Consider the following 19,706-nt stretch of genomic DNA (forward strand, 5'->3'; position numbering starts at 1 on the left):
AAAACTGGTGGGGTGGTCTGTGCCGAAAAGACAGGGCGTACCCCTGGGAGACCACTTCTCGAACCCAGGCATCCGTTGTGGTATTGTGCCAGCACTGGGCAAATAGAAGAAGTCGGCCTCCCACTCTGAGGTCCCTCAGATGGAGTCCCCTCCCATCCCGCCGGAGTTTTATCTTCCTGCTTGGAAGAAGGGCGTCGAGCACTCCAGGCTTGCTTCTTGGGTTTAGAGGCAGTCTTACTCGCAGACTGTCTCGGGAAGGACTGACCTTTCGCCTTACCCTGAACCCGAAAGAAACGAAAAGCCGAACTCCGAACCTTAGCAGGCAGTGCCGCCGAAGGGAGGAAGGCCGACTTGGATTTAGCCAGGGTGTCCACTATTTTGTCCAAGTCCGGACCAAATAGTAATTCCCCATTGAAAGGTAAGGCCTCCAGACCTTTCTTTGAATCAGAGTCCGCTCTCCAGGACCGCAACCATAAGGATCGGCGGGCAGACACCGCTGCAGCCGATACCCGCGAGGTCAGCAGACTAGCATCTAAAGAAGCTTCTCCAATGTAAGAAGCAGCGTCCCTCATTTGTCCCAACAACGCCCGCTGGACATCCGGAGCGTCGTCCGGGAAGGTACCTTCCAATGTATTGGCCCACCCCTCAATGGCCTTGGCCACCCAGGAGATGGCCATGGACGGTCGGGCCACCGCCCCGGAGAGGGAGTAAATAGACTTTAAGCAAGTCTCAACTTTCCTGTCCGTGGGATCCTTCAGCGAGGATATCGACGGTAATGGTAAGGTGGCGCCCCGAGTTAAACGGGTGACATGGGAATCCACCGCCGGTGGAGTTTCCCATTTTTTACAATGTGCCTCAGGGAAGGGGTAATTAGAAGCCAACCGCTTCTGAGGAAGGAATCTCTTACTGGGCGCCTGCCAAGCTACCGCCATATGATCCGTCAACTGATTCGACAGGGGAAACACCGCAGAAGCCACCTTAGTTTTTTTGAAACTAGGAAACTTCGACTTAGGAACCGGTGCCTCATCCTCTATAAGAAGAATAGCTCGCACCGCCCTAACTAGTGCTCGCACATTAATGGACGACTTGGTATCCATTTCCTGGACCGAGGCGTCCGAGTCAGTGTCATCAGGGACCTCCCCATCATCTGAGGAACCCTCTGAGTCCGATACCTGAGCAGCCCGTGTCGTGAGTGGGCGTTTTGAAATCCTAGAAGGCATGTCAGTCTGCAACATTGACTGAAAAGCCGAGGAAGCGGCCGCCAAATTTTGCACGGATTTGGAGAGCACATCCACCCATGGTGGAGGAGTCGCCATAGGGGCCTGAAAAGGTACCACAGGCTGCTGCGGCACAGGGGAAGCCTGTATATACATAGGCAACCCCGCATAGGGACCTACTGATTGAGACCCAGGAGGACTCCGCAATAACTGCGGGACACCCGGGGAATGGGGGATGGTCGGCTGGGGCAACGCCCTAGTAGGGAGAGCAGTCGGGACCGACAGACGGTCCGCAATAGACACCAGCACTTGAGAAAACATCGCCCACGGTGGTTCCTGCGCCAGAGAAGGTCTGGATGGGCCAGGAGCCACCTGGCATCGACTACACAGGCCATCCTGTGACAAATCCTCCCTATCTACTCCTGCAGAACAGCGTCCGCAGGAGGCCAACACCGGAGCCACTGAGCGCTCAACCTCCTCGTCTGACATGACAGAATATATTATATAGTCAAAAAATATATCTGGCAACAGGGCAGAAGAAAACGCACTCACCGGTGTGCTAAACAACAGCCCACAATACGGCACTGTGTAGCACACAACTGTATGTGACGGACCTCACAAATACGTGATTTATATAGGTGAGGTCTGCAGAAACGCCCCTCCCCCACACACCTGTAGGGCTTGTAGGAGAAGTAAAGGGATAGGTATAAGCTGACAGTAAGCGGAAAATAAGCACAGACAGGCAGCACTAGCAAAAGTCACATACCATGCAGGAAGATATACTCACTGCACCTTTCCACTACAATCAACCTGCCCAGATTCAGTGTCTGGGAGGGCTATAGTGCTGTGTACACAGTCCTTATATCGGGGGAGAGGTACACAGGGGGACCGGTCCGCGTGCTCCCTGAAGATCTGCGCTGCCACTTGTAGAAAATGGCCGCTGGAGACCTCAGAGGAGGAGTGGCCGAGTAACTGCAGCTCAGCGACGCCAGACTCCGAGCTGAAAGGCGCGCTGAGCTGAGGGGAGGAGCCGCTGACAGGGAAGGCTTCCTCCCCTGGCTAGCATATTAACCCCAGGGCTTGCCGGCTTCCCGCTCGCCATATATCCCTGGTGGTCTAGTGGTCCCACGGGTTATTCATCCTCAGAGGGGGAGCCCGCCGCCACCGCTAGCGGCCCCCGGTCTGTCCCCTAGGACCGGGGGCAAAGGACTGCATGTGCAGGCAATACCCCCGAGCCGCCGCTAATCGGCGACTCGCGGCTTACCTTGTCCCGGCGACTCCGGCAGCAGTCCAGGGAGGGACCCAGAGTCCGGCTAGTACGGACTCTGGCCTCCCGCCGCGATCCCCAGTGCAGTACTGGCGTCGCGGCGCCAGCGGGGAAGGAGAGCGGCAGCGTGGGCGTCTGCATAGACAGCCCGTCGCTGCCACACTAGAGCCTCTGTTTTAAAATAAAAATCTAACAGGCTCTTTTTTTTTTTTTTTTTTTTTTTTTAAATAAAAATAGAAAGCTTTTGGGGGCTGCTCCTGCAGCCCCCCTGCGCAGGTGACCCGACTCCGGCCGGGCACCAACTCAAACTGAGGTGCTGTGGCCGGGGACGGGGTATAGAGGAGGACGGACCCAAGTGCATCCTGGGAGCAGCTAAAGCTTTAACTGCGTGGTGCCCATGGATCCAGATCCAGCTATACCCCAAGGTCAACCCTGTGAACCCCCTATGGACCCTGAAGTAGAAATAAAGAATTTGTTGGTTACATGCAAAAGCCGGCACTATCTACTCTGCAGCATGCTAAAAGAGAATACAAATTGGATTTGTACCCCTTGCATTGCAACATGGTTTTGCCCACGTGCAGAGCTGTGTCTTTTTTTTTCTTTGCTCCCAACTCTGAATAGAGCCAATATGTCCAGCACATAGCTAAAATGATGTCGCTTTCCTTTTATAAATACCCATGTTCATTAATACATATAGTCATAAGATATTCTGGCCAGAGAACATCATTTCTTAATAAGGGGCATGTTTATTAATATTTTAAATTTTCTTCCTGATATATATCAGCCATTGTTTAGTGACCCATTGTTTAGTGACGTATTTGGAAATTGCATCACAGCAATGGAATGGTTCTCTTTAGCCGTGACCGCTCCTCTGATGACCTGCTGTCTCGGCGCAGGAGGCCAGTGTTGTCCGATACCCATCACATCCATTCATCTCAGAATTTACACATTTGTCCATGTGGCGAATCACAGTCAGGCGCATGTGCAAATTGTAATCGTATGGATAGTACGCCTATCTCTCATACCTCACTGTAAGCTGTTTAGACAAGGAAACGGAAGCAGTACACCACTATTGTAAGCGAGTAAGTAGATATTGTTTTGTTCTCTAATATTTGCAATTAATTGGCTATGCTATACTGCTCATGGAAGAGTGATGTAGTCATTAGGTCGTCATTAACGAAGTCAACACCACTATGTCAGGTAACATGTTGACATTCTTATGTTGACGTGTGAAATGTTGACATTATTGGAATGTCAACATTAGGTTAGGTTGCGGGAGGGTTAGGCTGTGGGAGAGTTAGTGTTAAACCTAACCTAAGTGTGTCACACTACTACACATACTACAACAACGTGCTCAACCCAGTGTGTAGTGCAGCATATTTAACAATAATCCATTGAACTTTTACCCTGCACAGAAAAACAACAACCACAGACGGTAATCACACAAGAGTAAAACACCTTACTGTCCCTTTAAATGTTTGCGACCTGCCTAACTAGAGCTGGCCAGCTCGTCTTCTAGGTGACTGGGAAACACTTGCTATATTAGTGGGAGCCTGACAGCTCTCCACTGGGGACTTGGAGGGTGAGTGTCACACTACAGCTAACACCTCTACACACTAGCACAGGGGCTGCCTACTTATACCAGTGGTCTGGGCCTAATGCCCAGATCCACTCTCAATGGGCTCAGTGCCTAACACCCATGGTCTTACCTGTGGCTCAGACTATAAGCCTGCCTATTTCAGGGCACAAAGGGACTTGGGCCTAATGCCCAATGTCCCCTTTAGATGTTGCCTCAGGCCTATGGGCCTGCCTAATGGAGGAGCTCTCAGTTGTTCTAGGCCTAGTGCCCAGATCAACTGTATTTGATCCTCAGGCCTACAGGCCTGCCTAACTGTGGGGCGTACCAAGTGGCTTGGGCCTAATGCCCAGGGCCACTTTCACGACCAGGGTTTCTCGGCATGGTGGTCGATGGGTAATACCTGTCAGGTCACTGTGGCAGGGGGGGTACCTGGCAGTGGCGCTGGTGCTTGGAGAGGGGCATAGGCTGCGCGTGGTTCTATGCGGGCACATTGTCACTCTGGCTGGTGAGGCCTGGCGGTGCTTCCGTTCCGCTCGGCATGGGCGCCGCCATCTTGCCTCCGGCCATGTGATTCAGTTGTCCAATCCTGGTGGGTCATGCGCTTTCTCCAGCCAGTCATGGCACGGCCCTTGGTATTAGGCAGGTCCAGAGCCTTCCTTCTTTGCCAGTGCAACGTGTTTCTCAGCAGCAGCTGAGAGAGAGTTGCTGAGCTCGTTACCTGCCTCCTTGGAAACATTACCTAGCCTGTTACCCTGCCTGCTCCAACTGCTGAACTTTCCCTGCACCCTCCATCTACCTACCCCCTGCCTGAGTACCTGTCTGCTGTCACCCTGCATTTGCCTCCACTTACACTCTGCTGGACTCACTTCAGCCTGCAAATTCACTTCAGCCTGCAATTCATTTCAGCCTCACAACACCTGCATACTGGACTGTTACTGCTTGTCACTATCTGGACATTCTCCCATTTGCTTCACTACAGTTCTCAAGTGCACTTCAGTGCTATACCTGGACTATTTATTTTGCCATATCCATGTCTACTAAGTCATTCATTAAAAGTTCCACATTTTCATTTAAATCTGCTTCTGTGTCTGCTCCTGTCACCACTCCGGGTCCGCAACAATATCAGAACCTCACAGTCACTTTATATAATATCTGGGCACGAGCAGGGTCACCCGCCTGTTTGCTCGATTAGTGAGCTGGGCCTAATACCCAGGTCACTCCCTCCTAACAGGGGCAATAACAATGTTTTAGAGCCTGAAGCCCCCTGTGTAGCCTGGGCCTACTGCCCGCCTAATGATGGCATAGGCATAAAGCCTGACTCACCCCCACGGGCCTAATGCCCGATGCCTGGTGGTCTAGGGAGGGGTTAAATAACACCAGTGGCCCAAGGCCGTCTACCAGTATTCTGGGAGAGGCTGCAGTGGGGAACTTCTCCAGTCCTCAACTGCTTTCTTCTGCTTTTATATGAACAGCGGTGGCTGGATGCAGAGAACAGGAGGTGGCGCCACTGACCAGGACAGGCCAGCAGCACCACCTCCTCTTCTCCGCGTTCAGCCGCCGCTGTTCATCTTCTTTCTTGACAGCAGCGTCTTCTGGCCTCTTCCGCAGCTGCCGAAACTCTATCCATTCGCTCCTTTTCTCTTCTTCGAGAGGTCTTCTTCCATCCCTCTCCGCTGCCGAACAGACTGTTCCTGCTCATAGCGAGGCTATGACATGGCGAGCTACTATTGGCTCGTCGTGGCTGCATCCTATTGTCTGCTGGACCGCAAGCCGTGATTGGCTCACGGCCAGAGCCAAACACCCGCTGCGCCCGACGCTGTATCAAGACTGCCGGGTGACAAGCTACAGTCAGCTCACGCCCTTGGCCAAGTCCTGCCCACCGCTGCTTTACCTGCACTGGGAACAAACACACTGTCCTAGTGCTGGCCACGGATGTGTCCTGCAGAGGATCCGCTTGGATCAGACATTCGATCCCATCGCTGGTGACGGCTACTATTTCCACGGATCGAGGTGGAGGTAACATCACACGCCACGACCTGCTCGAGTCTGTTGCTCGGCATTGGACCCAGCACTCGAGTGATCAGCGGGACGCCGCTAGTCGTGCAGCCTCACATAGTGGTGCTGGGCTCTTCCCTCCAGGGGGGTGAAGTTAGTAATTATAGTGGCCCTGCCTCCATTAGCAGAAGAGACAGGCGCCATCTTGGGCATCAGCAGGGGGTGGAGCTGGCATCCTCAGGGTTGCCAGTTTTAACCCAGTCACTGCCTGGAGCTGCTGCTGCAGCTAAGGCTGCTTCCCATTCTGATTTAACCCTGCCATTACCTGTGGCTACTACTGCTCCACAGGCTGCTGCTCCTGCTGCTGGGCAGGCTGCTCTATACCTCCCTCACCTGCTCAATTAGCTGCTCCAGTGGTGTTCCCAGCACTCGACCCTACTGCTATAATGGGGTTTATCTCCAACATGGCCAATGTTTTTGCCCCTGTGTTGACAGCCATGCTCCCTAATGCTGTGCAACCCCTGTTACTCCTCTTGTCACTTTTTTTTTTTGCAAGGGTTTGCCCCTATGGGCAGTTTAACTGCTTCAGCGATACATCCTACTGCCACTTCCAAGGTGTCCGCATCTGCGGGCGTCATGTTAGGGGGCCCGACTGCTGAAGTTGTGACAGAGTCTACATATGCTGCTGGTGGTTCAAATTTGCAGCACAAATTAGGCACCGATCGACCTGCACCCTCAGCCAGCAGCAAGGGTAAGTGTTTCTCATTCAACTCTGCTCAGTGTCCTTTTCAACACCTCTGCATCAAATGTGGAAAGGGCCACCCCTCATCTGGCTGCTCTAAACCCATTGCTGCCCAGCATCCAAGAAGCCAGCCGGACCCGGGGCTACTAGCTAAAGCTTTTTCCCCAATTAACTTGGATGCCATGGCCAAGTGGTTGGCGTGGTAACCAAACAAAGTTGAAGCACAATTTTTGCTAGATGGTTTTAAGTTGAGTTTCCGTTTGCCAATAGATTCTGCGGTGCCTGTTGGTTCTCCAAGGAACCTTCGGTCAGCAAGAGAGCTGCTGCTCATCATTAAGGACAAGGTCTTTAAGAAGGTGCAGCTGGGCTGCATGATTGGATCCGCCTCTAGCAGAATTGGTGTTGTTCCCTGTTGGCATTGTCCCTAAAAAGACGCCAGGGTATTTTAGTCTCATTCAGTATATATCTTGCCCACCCGGCAGATAAGTTAATGACGACATCCCGCAAGAACTTGGTCTGTGTCCTATCAATCTTTCGATCATGTGCTGGAGATTGTCCAGGCACAAGACGTTGAATTGGCTTTTCGTTTGCTACCCTTGCATCCTGACTCGTTCAGGTACATGGATTTTCACTTGGATGACAGATACTACATAGACAAGTGCTTGCCTATGGGGTGTTCCGTTTCATGTGCCTTTTTAAAAAAAATTCAGCTCTTGTATTGCATTGGTGCATGAAGGCTGGGTCCAGGGGTAACAGTATCACGCATTATCAAGATGACTTTCTTGTGTCAGTCCTGCTGATTCCCCTCCTTGCGGTAACTTGCTGGATTCCATTCAGGCACTTGTTTCATTATTTGGGGTCCCGATTGCCTGCGATAAAACTTAAGGCCCTGTTACTCAGCTGCCCTACTTGGGTATCAAAATCGATACCCTGGATGGACGCTGCTGCCTGCTGGCGGACAAGATGTTAAAGTTGAAAGATGCCATTCAGGTTTGATTGTAGATAACGCTGCGCCAAGCCCAATCTCTTTTGGATTTGCTGAACTTCACCTGCCGTGTTATTCTCATTGGTAGGGTTTTCTCCTGTAAACTCAAGAGGGCCACTGCGGGCATTCGTAGAGCAGACCATTTTATTTGGCTGTCTGCAGAAATGAAAAGGGACCTCTCGGGGGGCGTGGCTTGACAACCTTCTAGAAAAGCCGTGCATGCTAGCGGCTCCTGGCAAAGAGGCAATAAAATACCTCCTTTGCCTGGCTGAACTTGGCCTCAGTGTCCCCTGCGAGCTCCCTGTCACTGCCCAGCTCCAGTGGACATCGCGGGGGTAGAGCTACGGAGCCGGGGAAGGTCTCCTACCTTCCTGTAGGCTGTGGCCTGTCTTTCCCCCTTGAAGCTGGGACCTAAATTTCCGTGGCGGATCGCGGATCACGGGCCCGCCGGAATTGCGACTCTCCTCTGCTGAGATCCCCCGGGTCGACGCGGCTGCGGAGGCATCCAGAGGCACCCATCCGTTTGCCCTCCATCTGGACCTGTATGGGCGCCTGGCGCTGACCGGAGCCGGCAGAAAGGGAGCGCCCGCCGCCATCTTGAAATCCCCTGCTCAGCCTGGAAGCGGTGAGGGAGCCGGTGATCGCTCCAGAAGCTAAGTACACAGCTCTGTTCTGCCCAGATATATATCCCTGGCTGTACAGACGCAGCTTGGGTGCATCTACAGTCTAGGTGGCTCCCTGGCCCTTCTTCTATTTTTCAGTCGCTAAAAGGCTGCCCTCCTGTGAGCTAAAGTTTTAACTCCTGCAGGATCAAGCCTGCAGATCAGCTCCTGTCATATAGCTGCTACTCTGCAGTGTTTCTCTTCTTTGTACCCAATAAACACTGAGTCTATTTTTGCTGGTGTTGTGTTGTGCTCCACATATATTGTAAAGAAAGTGTATATATACTTCTCTGTGTTTGGAGCTCCTGTATAACTACCTGTATATACCCAGCTTATTTTCTCTAGCCTAACAGGTTTAATCCAACTCAGCTATCTAGCTTGCTCTTGCCCTGACATTTTTTATTTTTGTGCTGGTGGATATTTGCCATTCACTCTACGCTGGCTCCCTCTTGTGGTCTTTTGTGATAAATACATCAAGATCCAATTGCAGCCACAATCAGTGTACCTTCATTTGCTATTATATTTTCTGCCAGCCTCCCACACTCTTTTGTCTGAGGTTAAGATTCTCCTGGATGGTGCATCTCTGGAGTTAAAGATGTTCGTTTAATATTGTCACCCAACTTGCCTGGATTATTCTTGTAGAGCCCTGTGTCTCACTTTTCATACCATAGTTTTTTGTATTTTTTTTTATTATTATTATTTCACTATGTCGCAGAGAGGTAAGAAACCTCCACCCTCCTCTGCAAATTTCTTCGGATCTAAATCCAAGGGTTCTCAGAGTTCGTCATTACCCCCAGAATCCCCCTCCTCCCCATGCTCATCCGAAGCTGGTATTGATCCTCAAATTCAGGCGGTTATGACTGGTTTGCTGGAGGGAGTTCAAACTGCTTTCAAGCAAGAACTGTCAAAAGCTATAACAGAATTTAAATCAGAATTGACATCTCTTGGCAACAGAACGGATGCGCTGGAATCTAAATCGGACGACTTATGCCGTTCCCAAATCCGTCTTGATAAAGAACTCTAGACTTCATGACGAGGTGGAGACACTCAAAGAAAGACAAGAGGACCAAGAGAATCGTTCTCGTCGCAACAATTTACGTATCCGTAATATAGCAGGATCAGTCCTTGGTCCCTCCTTGCTTACCGTCATTTCTAAAGGACTTTTTTCAACACTTAGTTCCAGCTCTTACAAATGAAGATTGTTTGTGTGATAGAGCCCATAGAGCACTCCGATCGAAGCCCTCTCCTACTCAACCTCCTAGAGACGTCATAGTTCGCCTGTACTATTTTCGTTCAAAGGAGCGGATCTTGGCCCTCATTCAGAGCCGTACGCTCTGAGCAGAGCGCACGCTCTGAATGAGGGCCGGCCTCCATAACTATGGAACGTCCTCCTGGACGCTCGTATAGCTGTGGGTCACCACCCACAGCCTATACGAGCGTGCAGTTTGATGGGCGCGATGGTCGTGACCATCGCGACCATCGAAACTGCGAGCCGGAGCCTGCGGTTGAGGTTTTCAACCGCAAGGCCCGGAGTGATTTTGGCTCTATCAGAGCCAAAATCACTCCCACTGACATCACTAGTGATGTCAGTGGGCCGGCTTCTGACGGGAGGCGTTCCCGTGGGAACTCCCCCGTCAGGGAGGCACGCCCCCGGCACGCCCACCAAAGGGGGCGTGCTGTCAATCAACATCGACAGCACGCCCCCTTTGATCAGACACAATGAGCGAAGGAAAGTCCTTCGCTCGTCGCGTCTGGCGCATGCGCACGACGGAGCTCCCTCCATCGTGCGCATGCTCAGTGCAGAACATTGACCCACTTGCGAGCTGACAGCCGCTCGCGAGTGGGTCTGAATCAGGGCCCTTGTTAGCTACTCGAGACTCTCCAGTGATACCTTTCCAAGATATGCAGTTACAAATCTTCCAGGACCTGGCTCCCTCTACTATTCAGAAACGGCGGGATCTTCAGCCAGTCACTAAGATTGTACGGCAGCATCAAATCCGATATCGCTGGGGATTCCCCTTTATGCTTCAGGTTTCAGCAATCAACACTGTGCATAGTGTCAAGACCCTCACTCAAGGTCAAGATTTATTAGCCAAGCTTAATCTTCTTCTGATGCCGACTTCTGATCCGGTGACTGCTGCTCCCCCTCCCAAACCTCAACGCTCCCAACCTCCTTCACCGGACTGGACCAGGGTGTCCCGACATCATACTAAGGACTGTGACCCCACTTGAACTGTTCGGTCACACCCTGGTGTATATTCTCTTTATAATAGGGTTTAAGCTCCCTACAATGTTCTTTTTGAAGTTTGCTAGGAGGAAAAGTCCTCCCCTCTTGGTTCTCTGCGACATACGTAGTTATTATGTGTATGAATATTACGATGTTTAGATAATGTTTCTTTCTTCCCCTTGTCTTTCCCATTCTTTCCCATTTTTTTTCCTATATATTGACACAGGTTTATGATCTCTGTATTACAGGGATTTTTGTTTGATTCGGTTATAGCCGATCTTATATTTAAGGGCAGTCCTGATTCTATTGGACGGTCTTTTCACTACCCCCCATGCTCCCTTTAATATTTTTGATTAATGTTATGTTGATTGATATTATTGCGGTCCTTGCTTTGGACCCAATTTACCAGGGTTGTTACCCAAATGGGTTCTCTGTTTCTTTCTTTTTTTTGTGTGTGCCTTTTTTTCTCTGTGGCTCTCTTCTGTTTTTCTTCCCCTTTTTTTTCTCTTTCTGTCCCTAAGGGTGGCTCTATTTGGACCAAATTTTTGTATTATTATACTTGTGTGTTATGTCTGTAGCACTTCTTTATATTTCTTCCATGTCTCTTAAATTGTTATCCATTAATGTAAACTGACTTAATTCTCCTAAGAAACGTACCGTTCTCATGGGGGCTTGTAGGAGGGAGAAAGACGATGTTGCATTTTTGCAAGAGACGCATCTTACAGGACCGCACTCTCAGCTCCGAGGTAGGTGGTTTGCCCAGACCTTCTTTGCTTCAGCGAATTGTAAAAAACGTGGGGTAGCCATTTTAATTAGGCGTAATATCCCTTTTGTCCACATTAAAACTGTAACAGACCCAGAGGGTCGATTTCTTATAGTGATCGGTACTCTCCGTACTGAGGCCCTCATTCAGAGCCGTACGCTCTGAGCAGAGCGCACGCTCTGAATGAGGGCCGGGCTCCATTTTCATGGAGCGTCCTCCTGGACGCTCGTATAGCTGTGGGTCACCACCCACAGGCTATACGAGCGTGCATTTTGATGGCCGCGATGGTCGAGACCATCGCGACCATCGAAATTGCGAGCCGGAGCCTGCGGTTGAGGTTTTCAACCGCAAGCTCCGGAGTGATTTTGGCTCTATCAGAGCCAAAATCACTCCCACTGACATCACTAGTGATGTCAGTGGGCCGGCTTCTGACGGGAGGCGTTCCCGTGGGAACGCCCCCGTCAGGGAGGCACGCCCACCAAAGGGGGCGTGCTGTCAATCAACATTGACAGCACGCCCCCTTTGATCGGACACAACGAGCGAAGGACTTTCCTTCGCTCGTCGCGTCTGGCGCATGCGCACGACGGAGCTCCCTCCGTCGTGCGCATGCTCAGTGCATAACATCGACCCACTTGCGAGCGGACAGCCGCTCGCGAGTGGGTCTGAATCAGGCCCTGAGATTTTCACTCTGGTGTCAGTGTACGCTCCTAATCAAGACCAGCCCCAATTCTTTGATTCTCTGTTCAGGCGTATTAGCAGAGTTGCGCAGGGCCATATTATTCTGTTTGGGGATTTCAATACCATTATTGACCCCCTGTTAGACAGATCGAACCCACCTTCAAACTCCTCTGGGATGTCTCTTCCTAGAGCTTCTCGTACTCTCCTGGCTTCCCTTAAACCTTATGGCCTTTGTGATACCTGGCGTCTTAAACATCCTCACAGCAAGGACTTTACTCATTTTTCAGCTCCACACCAACATTATTCCAGGATAGATATGATCCACATTTCCTCCACTATTACCTCACTAGTTACGGAAGCTGGTATTTCCCCCTTTACATGGACAGACCATGCAGGTGTCTATATTCTTTTAGATGTACTGTACATCGCTCTCCTCGTGGAAAGCGTAACTGGCGTCTTGATGACTCCCTTTTACAACAGCCCCCCGCTCTGCTAGAAATAAAATTGGCAATGACCCGCTACTCTGGGAAGCCCATAAGGCTACTATACGGGGTTTTCTCATTTCTAAAACCTCAGCGGTTAGGAAAGCGGCTGCACAAGAAATTCATTCCCTTGAGTCACAAATCTCAGTACTGTTGATTCAACACAAAACATCCCCTAGCGCCTCCGTGCTAACCCAAATTAAGAAACTACGAGGTCAGCTTAATGCCCTTCTGTCTCGCCGCGCTGCGCTTATCTTGCAAAAACTTCGTCAACGCTTTTATGACAAATCTGACAAAATCGATTCTTTATTAGCCAATAAACTGCGTCGCAGACAAGCATTAGGTGCGATAGACAAATTACACTCTCCATCTTCTGGTTCTTTTACCTATGATCCTGATGTTATGGCTGAGGAATTTCGGACCTTTTATAGTTCCCTTTATAATTTATCAGATTCTTCCTATCCCACTTCTGCTGGAGCCGAGGGGGTGCGCTCATATTTGTCCTATACTTCCCTACCCAGGCTCTCAGAATCCCAACTATCTACTCTCAATGACCGTATCTCAGATGAAGAAACAATAGCTGCTATTAGATCAATACGTTCCTCTGCCGCCCCAGGCCCTGATGGGTTTACAGCCCAATATTATAAGCTGTTTACAAAGGAACTTGCCCCACATCTTACATCTCTATTTAATGATATTTTGGAGGGCGCTTCTTTTGCTCCTGATACAACTCGGGCCGACATTGTAGTGATTCCTAAACCTGATCGTGATCCTACTCATTGTATTAACTATAGACCGATTTCATTATTAAACGTCGACCTGAAAATTTATGCTAAAATCTTTGCGACTCGGTTAGCTCCTTTGCTTTCTTATTTGATACATCCGGATCAGGTCGGGTTTATACCTGGACGTCAGGCATCGGACAACACTAGCCGGGCCATTGATCTGATACATTCTATTCATAAAAGGAAACTTTCTTCTCTGATTTTAGCTCTAGACGCGGAGAAGGCCTTCGACCGCATTTCCTGGCCTTCATATTTGCGGTCCTAGACAAAATGGTTTTTTCAGGCAAATTTTTAGATGGCGTTGCAGCACTTTACCGTTCCCCCACAGCACGAGTTTCGGTTAATGGTGTCTACTCCTCCAGTTTTGGGATCACTAACGGTACTCGGCAGGGTTGTCCCCTCTCTCCCTTAATATTTGCTCTTATTATGGAACCCTTGGCGGCAAGAATCCGGTGTAATAGAGCTATCTCGGGAATATCCACTGGCCCCTCTGAATATAAAATCGCATTATATGCCGTCGATATTTTAGTTTCTCTCACTGACCCAGCCCAATCCCTAAATTCACTTTTAGAGGAAATAAATTCATATTCCCAACACTGAAGTTCTTGATTTCTATATCCCTGTTACCCTAAACCAAACCTTAGAGGCCATGCTTCCTTGTACCTGGCATAAAAAAAAGATTAAATATATTGGTGTTTTCTTAACTCATCATCATCATCAGCTGTTTCAGGCAAATTTTCCCCGCCTTCTAGATTGTATTAAGTCTGATTTGCATGACTGCTCCAACTATTTTATTTCTTGGATAGGTAGAATACATTCAGTTAAGATGAGCGTTCTCCCTCGGCTCTTGTATTTATTTCAGACCCTTCCGATCTACATCCCTCCATACGTATTCAAATTCCTCCAGTACCAAACCTCATATTTCATATGGAACCGGAAACACCCGAGGATTAGACTAAAGTTGCTTAAGCGGCCTTCTAGGGGTGGGGGGCTGGGTATTCCCAATTTTAAAAAATATTACGCTGCGCAGCTCTCTCATTGTGCTCAGTGGTGTAACTTCTCTGCGGGGAGGGTCTGGGTGGCTATCGAGGCCGAGGAGTTGGGACTGGCCACTGTATCCTCCCTCTTGTGGCTACCAAAGATTCATCGCCCCCGGACGGTTTCTTCTCACCCAGTAATTTCTCGCTCTTTAGCAGTTTGGGATTTAACCAATAGATGTTTTAAGTTAGCTCCAGCCCCGTCCCCTTTGATACCACTACTTCATAATCCAGCTTTTTCTCCTGGATTATGCAAATCATCTTTTACTGCCTGGTCATCGAGCAATATCTATTATGTAAATGATATCACTATAGATACCAATTTCCCACAATTTTCTGAAATCCGGGATAGAGTGGCAGTTCCATCCAAAGATTTTTTTCGGTTCCTACAAATTAGACACTTCCACTCCAAAATTAGCTCGACTCTGATTAGCAGATCTTTGACTTCTTTTGAGTCCTTATGTTGGAGACGACCCTCCACTAGGGGTCTTATTTCTACTATTTACTCCTTACTAGGGGAAGTAAACTCCAATCGGAACCCTCATGAGTTAGCGTGGGAACGAGATTTGGGACACTCTATAGATGCTGAGGATTGGACGGAGATCTGGGACAACGCTGCCACCAGTTCTATTTGCGTCAAAATTAAGGAAAATATTTATAAATTGCTTTATCGATGGTATTATGCTCCCTCGCGGCTACAAGTAATGTTTCCCGATGCTTCAGATAGATGCTGGAGGGGTTGCGGTGGAGAGGGCAGTTTTTTGCACATCTGGTGGTCTTGTCCCAAATTAGCTAGTATTTGGCAGTAGGTTATTAATGTCCTCTCGCACCTTTTTGAGATTACGATTCCCTATGATCCTCTGCATTTTCTATTTCCCTTGAGTCTGCCTTCTTTGTCCCGGTTTCAGAATAGGTTATTCCGACACATAGTATCTGCTATGACCTTTCAAATTGCAGCGGATTGGAAAAACCCCTACCCCTCTCCAATGCAGGCAATATTATCACGTATCTGGTATATATACAAGATGGAATACATGACAGCTTTATTACGTAATACATCCAAAACCTTTGATAAAATTTGGTCCCCTTGGCTGACATACCAGAATGTTACTTCTCCATTTAACAACTAAATTTTCCTTTTATATTTTTTTCTTTATTATGTTTAGATTGTAAAAGAGTGACTCCATATGGAGTCCACCGATCCTCTTCTCCTCTTATTCTCCTTTGTCTTTCCTAAAGTCTCCTTTTTTCTCTTTTTTTTTTCACTATTTTTAAATGGATTGCCACGCCGTTGCTGCAAGATTTTTTTCTTGCATCTATTTTCTTTATTTTCTTATAACGAGAAAATCTTCTATTAGATCATATTATTGTTCTGAAATAGTACAGTTTCCATTATAAAACTATGGCCCTGATTCAGAGCCGGACGCTCTGACCAGAGTGCTCTCTCTGAATCAGGGCCCACCTCCATTAAAATGGAGCGTCCTCCTGGACGCTCGTATAGCTGTGGGTCACCACCCACAGCATATACGAGCGTCCAACAAGATGGTAGCGATGGTCTTGACCATCGCGACCATTGAACTTGCGAGAGAAACCCTGTGGTCGGGTTTCTCAACCGCAAGGCCAGGAGTGATTTTGGCTCTATCAGAGCCAAAATTACTCCCACTGACATCACTAGTGATGTCAGTGGGGCCGGCTTCAGACGGTAGGCGTTCCCATAGAAACGCCTCCGTCTGGCAGGCACGCCCCCGGAACGCCCGCCAAAGGGGGCGTGCTGTCAATCAACATCGACAGCAGGCCCCCTTTGGTGTGAAACCCTGAGCGATGGAAAGTCCTTCGCTCGCCGGGTCTCGCGCATGCGCACGACGGAGCTCCCTCCGTCGTGCGCATGCGCAGACCATCGACCCACTTGCGAGCGGACTGCCGCTCGCGAGTGGGTCTGAATGACCCCCTATGTTATGTGCTGTACCTTGTTTTTTGAATATTGGATTGTACTGTTTTCTTTGTGATTTGCTCAATAAAAAGAGTTTATAAAAAGAAAAAGAAAAGGGACCTCTCTAGTGGCTCTCTTTTCTGGCTGATTTTAATGGTGTTCTCTTGTAGTTGCCTCCAGCGATCCCCAGCTCCCAATTGCAGTTGTTCACTGATGCCGCTGGCTCCCCTGGTTTCAGTTGTTACCTGGACAGGACTTGATGTGCTGCCCTTTGGCCTGCGGAGTGTTTTTTCTAGGGGCCTTACTAAAGGAATGTGGTATAAGAGATAGATAGAAATTAGATAGACAATGTCTAGATCGATCCCAGATGTTAGACAGTTAATAGATCGACAGGTACAAAAGGTCGACACAGTAAAGGTCAACATGGAAGAAGGTCGACAGGTACAAATGGTCGACAGGGTCAAAAGGTCGACCCGAAAATGGTCGACACCACCTTTTTTTTTTTTTTTTTGCGGAAATACCATTCGACCCCTTGCGGACTCGCTTTGCTCGCCACATGGATTTATTCCATGTACCACACAAAACTCCAACCTAAAGGAATAAGAGTTCAGGCCTCCCTAGCCCTCCCCTTCAGTAGCAGCTCCTACCGTCTAGGTCCAGGGGGGCTGCCCGTGCTACAGTCCCAGCACCTGTGCAATGGATTTGGCAGGCCCCGGGACCGGCACATGAGAACAAATACCGGCATCTAGGGACTGCATTGCTGCTACTCCTAGCAGCTGGGTAGTGTTGTCGGAAAGACAGAGGAGTGGATTCCATTTGGAAGCACTCTCTCTGTTAATTACAGCCTGAACTGGCAGTCCCAGGGGGAGAAAACACCTTGTTTGTCCTGTGTGTGATTGACAGGTAGCGCTTCCAATGGGAAGCCATTGCCAGTAACACCAGTACACTGCAGCCCCTAGGTAAAATACGTCATTGCTCCCTAGGCTACCACACTTGTAGCAACTTTTACTTTTGGACTCACAACGATGGCAGACCATTTTTGGGACTTATATAAAATACAAAAAACATCCCATTGACCGCCCTTGAGTACACCGAGCATCCCAGTGAGCTCCATACAGTACACACAGCATCCCAGTCACCACCATAATAGAGCATTTTTGTGAATGCCACAATATTATCCTCTCTGCAGAAATAATTTACGCCTTAACCCTTAATTGCACCAATCCCATTCCCCATAATTAACGTACCTCCTTCCTATTATTACTTAATCCTCACAACATCCATTATATTTATACTCATTAACCCCCTAATTACCTTTCTCATTAATCCCAGTAATAGGCTAAGAAGAGCTCCACAGAGCTGAACATGAGAGCTGTCTGGTGGAGGCCATACATGCCCAAAGAAGAGTTTCAATGACAAAAGTTAGTGCGTACACTGCACACGTGTCCCTGGTGCACGAGGAAACCAGAGAAAGTAGGGAAAGGTATGGCACATCAAAAGAAGACATTGATCGTACCTATGTTTTCCTATTGGTCACAAAACATCCACTAACCTGCCTATTCAATGGCTGAATACACCTTAAAAAGTACAAATTATGCACAAAAATAGCTTAGCTTAGTCTATTCAACCTAGAAGAACTCTACTGGCAACAGATTTATGAACTAAGGGCCTGATTCAAAGTTATGGGATAATAGCATCATTGCTGCATCTTTGGATGCAGCAGAGATGCTAAGATATGCTAATGCTGCAAGAGGCATTCAAAGAAAAAAGACGCCCTCTTTCAGCATCGCAGATCCAAGTGCTGCGTCCAAAGACGCAGCATCGGATCTCCATCATGACCATCAGCCGCAAACATCGCCCATCTGAATAAGTTTACGCTTACTCAGAATGAGTGATGGAACTCCTCTGCCAGGGCCAGGAAATCTGCACAGACTCTGGCCTCGGCACTCCCACTAAACGGAGGCGACACACCCATTCCCCACCCTGAAACGGTCTTATTGGCTGCGAGGTCCAGGGCATCGCAACACGTGCACTGCATTCCCCAAAACATCTGTCAAATGCGACCAATACGGGACTGCGTACAACTCTGAATCAGGCTCTAAAATACTTAAACTGCCCTGATCTCATTAACATACTTAATAAGTCAAACTAAAATAAAAAAATCAACACATTTCTCTTACCCACTTAACTGAATTTTTTTTTTTTTTTTACCAAAAGGCCCTCAAAAATTGTCATTCTTTTTTTACATTTAATTAAATTAAAAAAATATTTGCAAAAAATGTATTTAAGAATTTTATTACTGTCACCCAGGTGTTATTAGGGGACTAAGATGGTAAATATTATTACTGTCACCCAGATGTTATTTTTAGGGGACTAAGGCCCTCATTCAGAGCCGCTCGTTAGCGGCAGTACGCTCGTTCCGAGCGATGTTCGCACATCTGCGCATGCGTACGGTTTTTAGTACGCATGCGCGAACAAGTCTGTGCGGCCAAAAATCGTTTGTACGCTATATAGCGAGTGCCTGCTATTTTGAGTGACAGAATGAGGCGTATGTGGGTGGTAACAGGGGAAGGTGCTTGAAAATGGGGAGTGGAGAACCGAACGTAGGCGTGCTTAAAGGTCAAAACGGGCGTTTTATGGGTGTGCATAATTAATACAGCAGCGTCATTGACCACGTCACTGGGTTATTTTATAGCCAGAACTGCTCGCAAATTTGTGGTAGCAAACACCAACCACAAGAATAGCGAGCAGTTCATACGCTGGTCGATGTACTCGATTAATCTAATAAATAGCGGACATGACGTATGGTGCGTGCGGCCAGGGGGCGTTTTTATCAAATAAACGAGCGTATGTTTTGCTCGCTCGTTCAGACTTAGAGGTGTGAACAGACTGCAATTTGCGAACAGATCATTTGAATAGCCACCCCTTGTTTTTGAACGAACGACCGCAAATAGCGAACGGCTCTGAATGAGGGCCTAAGATGGTAAATATTATTACTGTCACCCAGATGTTATTTTTAGGGGACTAATGGTGCATACACACGATCAGATTTTTTCTTCAGATATGGACGATAACGATTTAAAAATCGTTCAGTCGTTCATATCTGAAGGAAAATCGTTCATATCTGACATGCCTGAACGATGGACGATCAACGATGCGCGTTCCCGTTTGTCAGATAACGATATCTGACATCTGATGGGTTTGCAGTCAGACTTGGACGATTCCATTCATTTTAATGCAGTCAAAAATCGTTCAATCGTTCAAATCGTTCAAAACTTTGGTCAAATCGTTCAAATCGTTTAGTCGTTCAGTCGTTCATCTGACAAATCTGACCGTGTGTACGCTCCATTAGATGGT

General features: G+C 48.5%; 1 pseudogene; it reads left to right on the forward strand.

The window, feature by feature from the left end:
* The window catches only part of LOC148525494 (solute carrier family 12 member 3-like), a 137,097-nt pseudogene that overhangs the window by 70,049 nt on the left and 47,342 nt on the right, over positions 1 to 19,706 (forward strand).

The sequence above is a fragment of the Taudactylus pleione genome, unplaced genomic scaffold (assembly GCF_031769625.1).
Source record: "Taudactylus pleione unplaced genomic scaffold, aTauple2 ptg000106l, whole genome shotgun sequence".
NCBI lineage: Eukaryota > Metazoa > Chordata > Amphibia > Anura > Myobatrachidae > Taudactylus > Taudactylus pleione.